General features: G+C 35.6%; 1 long non-coding RNA gene across 6 annotated transcripts; it reads left to right on the top strand.

Annotated features, from left to right (window-relative positions):
• LOC104771146 lies at window positions 4,645-7,028 on the top strand. Of its 6 annotated transcripts, none has more exons than XR_002036856.1 (8): window positions 4,645-5,138; window positions 5,361-5,429; window positions 5,529-5,570; window positions 5,654-5,738; window positions 5,914-5,981; window positions 6,053-6,123; window positions 6,227-6,300; window positions 6,385-7,028. It is a non-coding gene; the product is annotated as an uncharacterized LOC104771146 (long non-coding RNA). The 6 variants fall into 6 exon arrangements; XR_764727.2 differs by having other exon boundaries at window positions 5,654-5,801; XR_002036855.1 differs by lacking the exon at window positions 5,529-5,570 and having other exon boundaries at window positions 5,654-5,801.

Below are 7,478 nucleotides of genomic sequence, written 5' to 3'. Positions count from 1 at the left end.
AAGAGCATCGGTCGATGCCATGTGGAGGTGTCGGTCGATGCAATTAGAGATTTCGTTAAATGTCAAACATGCATCGATCGATGCAGTGTTGGTGTCAGTCGATGCAGGTGAGTCTTGCATCGGTCGATGGAGGCTTGCATCGGTCGATGCAACCCCAATCAGTGTCGATCGATGCAATTGTCCTGGTTTGTTTGTTGTTTGTTGTTTGTTGGTTAGAGATATCTCAATTGCTTGTGTGTATAATAGCCGAGTAGATGGAAGGATTGCCTCAGTAAGTATTTCTGATAATAGTTACGCCTCTATTTTGTGTTGTGGCACAGGTAAAGACAAAATTTGATCGTGGAATCAAGGCTATGAAGAGGAGGATGTTCTAGAGACTCGGTTGTTTGCTCTCTGTCTTTGTTAGGATGCTAGAATGGAACTTAGTGGTCTATAACGGATGTTAGGATTGCTGGTTCCCCTGTTTTAAAAATCGCTAGGCGTTAGTCGGGCGGTGAGGTTGGGCCTAGCGCCTAGAAGAAAAATCGGGGATTAATCGGGGACTAGTTTTTAATAATTAATATATTTATAATTTAATATAATAAATATATGATGTTAAAAATCTAAGTTGTTATCTGATAAATTTTATTATAGTATAAATTTCAGTTAAAACAAAATTTGAAAAATATAGTAAGATTCTAACTAATGTATATTTCTAATATATTAGTTATCTATCACTATAATATAATTGCTCCATTTATAATAAAATAATAAAACAAAATAAAGCTTGTACAAGAAAAATATATTATGAAAATAGTAATATGACAGAAAATAACACTCACCCTTGTGCATACATTATTAACTCACGTAGGTGCTAAAAGAAAACACACTGACTCGCGTACAGATCATAGTTTTATTTAATAAATTGTTTTTTAAAAACATATAAAGGCAGTATCCCATATCGGCTGCTAGAGAACTGATAACTAGAAACTTAGGAGGTATATTCAACTTGACATTTTAAGTGATTTGTGTGAAATTTACAAATTCTATGTTATTCAATCATGGATTTTAAAAAGCCTATTAAAATCCACTGTTATTGAACTGGTGATTTAAAAAACTATTTTAAAATCCATTAAAATCCTTTGTTATTGAACAGATGATTTAAAAATCTACTTTAAAATCCACTGTTATTCAAAACAGTTTTGTGGATTAGGATTTTAATAATTTTTAGGATTCTGGAGGATTTGTTTAGTTAAAAATACAGAAATCCAAATCTCATGATTTTAGTTACTTTAAAACTGGGCTTGATATAATTAAGGCCAGTTTGTAGTACAGTACAATTTTTTTAAATTTAAAAATCGGCCGAATATCCGATTTTAATCACTTAATTGGGTAATAAGTCGGGTACCGACTAATATGACCAATTTGGTCAAAATCGCCGCGGGTATGCTCCGATCAGCGCTTAGGCGGATGCGTAATCGGCTAGGCGCCCGATTTTTAAAACAGGGGCTGGTTCTATGACTTTGTTTTTATGTTTTGGATTATTGCTGAAATGATATTATGTCATTCATTTATTCGTTATTGGTTTATTGGATTCTTTATTGGTTATCCGCTGTTATTGTTTGGGGTAGGTTGCTAGTGAGTATGAGATCACTAGATATTAGGATATTAAAAAAAAAAAAGGGTCGGGTTGTTTCAGTTTGGTATCAGAGCCCATACGGTTCTAGGTACGGGTTCGTTGTATGCTTTGTGTTGTAGATGTTGATTGAATGCTTGTGTAAACACTGGCGTAGTAGTCAACATCTCCTTCAGGTTTGTGAAGCCCTTTTCACACTCCTGTGACCAAACAAACAAAACATCCTTCCTTGTCAATTAGTCATCGGTCGTGCCTTGCTCGCCAAACCCTTCACGAATCTCCTGTAGTAACCCGCCAAACCAAAGAAACTCCTGATCTCCGTGGCATTTGGCAGTCTAGGCCAATCCATGATGGCCTCAATCTTCTTTGGATCCACAAAAACTCTCTCTGCAGACAATGTGATCCAAAAAATCCATCTCCCTCTGCCAGAAACTGCAGTTGCTCAAGTTGGCATACAACTTTTGCTCCAGCAGCTTCTCCAACATTGCTCTCAAGTGTACTACATGCTCCTCAGAACTTTTAGAGTACACCAGAATATCATCAATGAAGATGATAACAGACACATCCAAAAACTCTTGGAACACACTGTTCATCAACCTCATGAACGCTGCTGGTGCATTAGCCAACCCAAAAAACATCACCACATAATCATAATGCCCATTTCTCATCCTATAAGCAGTCTTCCTCACATTTGCTTCATCTATCGGAATCTGATGATATACCGACGGATCAATCTTGGAGAACCAAGTAGCATCTCTCAGCTGATCCAACAACTCATCGATCATGGGAAAAGGGTACTTGTTCTTCAAAGTGACCCAGTTCAAACCCCGATAATCAATGCACAAGCGCAAACTCATGTTTTTCTTCTTAACGAACAACATCAGCGCTCCCCACGGTGCAATACTAGGATGAATCAATCCCTTCCTCAAAAGATCCTCCAACTGCTTCTTTAGCTCTACCATCTTTGCTGGAGCCTTCTTGTAAGGCGCCTTGGATACCGGCGTAGTCCCCGGTTCCAGCTCAATCGTTAAGGGATCAAACCGCGATGGTCATAACTCATGCAACGACTGAAACATATCCTCAATTTCCTCAACAACCTGAATGCCGCCAATCATAGACTGCCCTAGTGACTCCAACATCTAGATTGTAACCAGATAGGCCTCACACCCCTTCTCGATCATCTTCCCGGCTTACATGTCCGAGATCACAAGACTCCTGAAGTCGGTCTTACTCCCTCAAATACCAACTTCCCTTCTGGACGCTCAAACACCACTCTACCCTGATGAAAATCCAGATGTAGCCTATGACGACGCAATCAATCCATCCCCATGATAACATCATACAACTCCACGGTACTGATAATCAAATCCGCTGGCCTCAACTCCCCTGCTATATGAATATCCACATCCCTCGCCCGTCCAAGGACTCTCAGAAACTCACTGATAACATCATTAATTTACCTAGTTTACCTATAGTGTTAGTATGAATTTAGGAAGAGTTTTACATGATTTAAAGGCTTTAATGACATTATTTAGGTTTAAAGAAGGTTTTACTGGTTTTATAGCAAAAAGGACCAAAAGATAAGGAAAATACGTTTCAGGATAGATTCAGAGTTTTACAGTACAAGATACTTTTGAAAAACTTCCATAACTCACATTTTGACGATATTGGTGTCTATGGAAAGATGGAAGAGTCATCGTTCTCCTCCAAATGAAATCAAGCTATTTCGTTCAGTCAATTGGAAGATATGCCTGATTTACCAGAACGTGTATTAAACCGACGAGAAGATAAGTTTGAAGCAAGTGCACTTTGATGACGGTCCGATTAGCAACTTTCACGGCGGCCCGGTCCAGAGGAGTCACGACGGTCCAGAACCTTCCTCAGCCGTCCCTTGTCCTGCACTCAACAAGAAAAGATGTTTTTACCCGTACAGAACCCTAAGCCTTCAAAACCCTATAAATACTCATCTAAACCCTAGGGTTTAGAGTGTGCAATCATTGGAGCAGCCAAGAGACGACCAGAGGAGCAGCCGACGACCAGAAGCTCTCTCTCGTTCCTCTCCTTGAAGCCTTTGAAGTTCACCAACTCTTTCTCTTTCTTTTGTTCGTTTGATACACTAGTGTTCATAAGGAGAAGTCTTTACATCTTGTATTCGATTTTAAGAATTAATCTCTAAACCTTATTCTTACTATTTATTCTTTTATGTCACTACAAGAAATATAGGCATTGATAGCAGAAAAGCATAGTGAAGTTTTCGCAAGTGTTATCGTTGATAAAATTTTAAAAATGAAACTCTATAATAGCGATTTTAAAACACTATACCTAAATTAAGTGTGCGGAAAACTAAAATCGAGTTTACAAACCAAAATTTTGATAAAGTGGTAACATTTAGCTAAAATTTTTTGTTTTTCCGCCTAAGGGCATCTCCAAGAGATACTTTAAAAATGAAGTATGCAAACTTCAAAAATGAAGTATGAAGCTATTTTTCTCTAAGAGTATACTTCATATATGAAGTTTTTAAAATAAGTATTTTACATTATAGTTCTTATATTATTCATAATTACTCTAAAATCATAAAACTTTTATAAATAACTCTAAAACATACATTAAAATGTTAATTTTAATATTTTATAATAGATAATACATTAAAACATATAATATTGTATAACTCTAAAACATATAATATTTTATAACTTTATAATACAAGAAAACATATAATATTTTATAACTCTTAGAAATACATTAAAACTTTTATCATATTAATATTTTAAATTTATTTAAAACATATTTAATTAATTTTATATGTAATAATTAAATTTATAAGAATATATGTCAAATACTTTGAAGTGATAAAATTTTAGGACTAAAATGATAAAAAACATAATTTATGAGATTATTTATGAAATACATATAGGGATTGAAATGCAAAAAAGAAAGATGAAACTTCGAATTTGGAGTTTTAAAACTCCAAATTATGAAATATTGAAGTATCTCTTGGAGGACATAAAACTTTAAATTTGAGGGAATAGGGAGATGCCCTAAGTGTTGAATCCAAAAGATAGAAAATGATTATTTCATTTTTTTAAACAAAAATAAGATACGTCTCTCCACCTTCAAACCATAAATCAAACTCTTCCTATGTCCATATCCAAATCCGTTTCTTACATCCCAAATTCTTAGTTGTTCTTCTCCCTCTTCCGTCTCACTTCTTTCACTCACCCTAGCTCTCAAGTCTCAACCATTATTGGATTTTAAGTATCTCCAGATCGAGAAGGGAAACTGGTTTCCGTGGGAGAAGGTCAGTTTTTTCTAAGCGGTGGATTTATCGACGAAATTAGACGTTGGGATCTCAAAACCGAGAAAGATCTGCTTCGATTCAAGTCGTGTGGTTCTCGGGCGCACAGCCGAAAACTTTGGTCGAGTAAAGAATCGATTTTTCTATCAAGCAACAATGGGTCAAGTTCTGTTTTGTTCTCACAGTCACACCTATCCTCTCTGACGTTCTTGAAGCTGATGTTTTCAGGTGCTGCTTATTAGTTGCTTTCATTTGTTATCCCTTTTATTTTATTTTATTTTCCTGTTCCGCAGTAGGAGCATGAATTTCACTTTGATTCTGCTGAAAACGAGTTTGATTTATCTGCTTGATATCGGTAGCCAATGCTGATTTGATCCACTGAGTCGCCTTTTCGCGTCTCTCATCCCCTGTTTTGACTATGTTAGTGCAATGCTTTGTTTTTTTTTTCAGTTGATAGTGATTGAATGATGAGCCTGCTCTTGCTTAACTCGTCTTGGAAACTCAAGAATTCTCCAATTGGTATGTCTTGATTTTGATGATGTTGGTTTCTCTTGTCTGAAAGCTCCGAGTATGACCTATAACACCACCTTTTCAACATCTGAACTTCCCACACCAAAGTCGTGGAATGTTGATATTCTAGTTGATACAATCAATCTGCTTGTGAGTTATCTGAAACACTATTTTGCAAACTGATTCTGGAATTTTTAAATGATGTTGTGGTAACGGAAATGGTGTGATTGCAGATGAGGGAGGATAAGAAGAAGAAGAAGAATGATGAAGGAGAAGTGAAGGAAGGCGTAGCGCATCAATAGCTTTGTTGCCACGTGGGTATATCTCTGGTCATTTTTTTCAAATGTCTAGCTCCATCTGTTTTGGTCTCGATGGAGAAAGGTTTCTTTTTAAAATCCTGGAACTGCTTTGTTATTTCATCTTTTCAGAATTCTTGAGTACTTATGTGCAAGATTGTTTTTCTTTTTCTTTTTCTTTGGTGGGTTTCTCTCAGATCAAGTGTCAGCTATTGTGGTTGAGTCTTGTATGGCTGGTTATGCCGGGGTAACTACAATCTCCATGGTACGTGTTAGTGTATATTTGGCTTAGTCTCTTGTAGTTTCAGACTATTTAATTTTTTATGTGTTCATAAGGTTATTGGGGTAGTAGGTGGCTTAAAGAAGGCTCAACTCGGCTCTCCTCAGTGTCACCAAAGTCACCGAAGGTACTCAATCTAAGCTCTCTAAAAGCATATCACTTTGCTATATCATTATCTGTAAATTTAGACTATTAATACTTCTTTCTTCTTCATGTGTTTGTGTGTTTAGTTGGAGGTTGAAGCTGATTACGTGATGAGCTTTAGGACATGCTCGGAAATGAGTTTTATGCTGGTGCTTACAAGGTATATTCACTTGGCTTTTAATGTTTTGGTACTATAAAGGGTTGCAGCTTTATTTGTTAATAACTGTTGTTTATTTCTGTTAAGGACGACGATTCAACATGAATTTAGCGTTTTGATCACTAGAGTTCGATAAGTGAGTATAGCAAGGAATAGCACCAGCCAAGCACCAAGCTTGAGTTTTTACCAAAGACTTCTAGAACTTTGGTTTGAGAACTTATCTACAGTTAGCTCTTTGGTTTGAGAACTTATCTACAGTTTTTGGTTTTCTTTCTCTTTTTCATTCCTATCATCTGAGTTGATTTAAATTTGCAGCTTGATGTAGAAGATATCTTCCCAAATTTTGGGTCATACTTTCTTAAATTGCAGCAAGAACAAGTCTTCGACAATGAAGCGCCAGTCGGAGTTTCACAGGGAGAGAGAACCAGAACGGTTGTGTACTGTTGGAAAGAAAATGGTTGTGGAATTGTGCGGGGGAGAAGAGGTAAAGATCAGCTGGGAACCTATTAAGCAAGAAGAGGAGCATTTAGAAGATGATTGCTCAGAAATACGGTAAGCTTTAGAAAATAAACTTTGTTTCATCTAGAGGGGAAGTTTGTTTCTCCTTTTCCTTTATCTCATAAAGTAGAGTAGAGTAGTTGATGTTTTTGTATAAGATTTGGTTTGGATTAATATTTGTAAAATTTGATATGTTTTATGGATTTTCTATAAAAAATATATATTTAAATTTATATTGTTTGACCAAATTTAATATATATATATATATATATATATATATAAAATATATAAAATTTAGAATACAAAATATATTATAGCAAAAATATATAGCTGGTGTTTACAAAATCGTAGTACAAATATTCCGCTACTATTAATTATAATATAACAAATAAGAAATGCTACTAATAATTTTCATATAACGATAACAAGACGCTATTATAGAGTGACAAATAATAGCATAGAGAAAAAGTGCTATTGTATTTACGCCTTCTAAGATAGCACCGGCAAAGACAGCGTTTACGAAATCGCTATCTAAACGATATAATAGAGTTTTTTCGTGTGCTAAGAATACATATATTTCTTGTAGTGTGTTTATGAATTTATTCAACCTTGCTTTGATGATTCCCTTAAACATCCTAGAGTAGTTTTCTAGTTGGGTTTAAAGGGATAATCAAAGGGGGAAA

The sequence above is a fragment of the Camelina sativa genome, chromosome 20 (assembly GCF_000633955.1).
Source record: "Camelina sativa cultivar DH55 chromosome 20, Cs, whole genome shotgun sequence".
NCBI lineage: Eukaryota > Viridiplantae > Streptophyta > Magnoliopsida > Brassicales > Brassicaceae > Camelina > Camelina sativa.
This window is presented reverse-complemented; position numbering and strand designations above follow the sequence as displayed.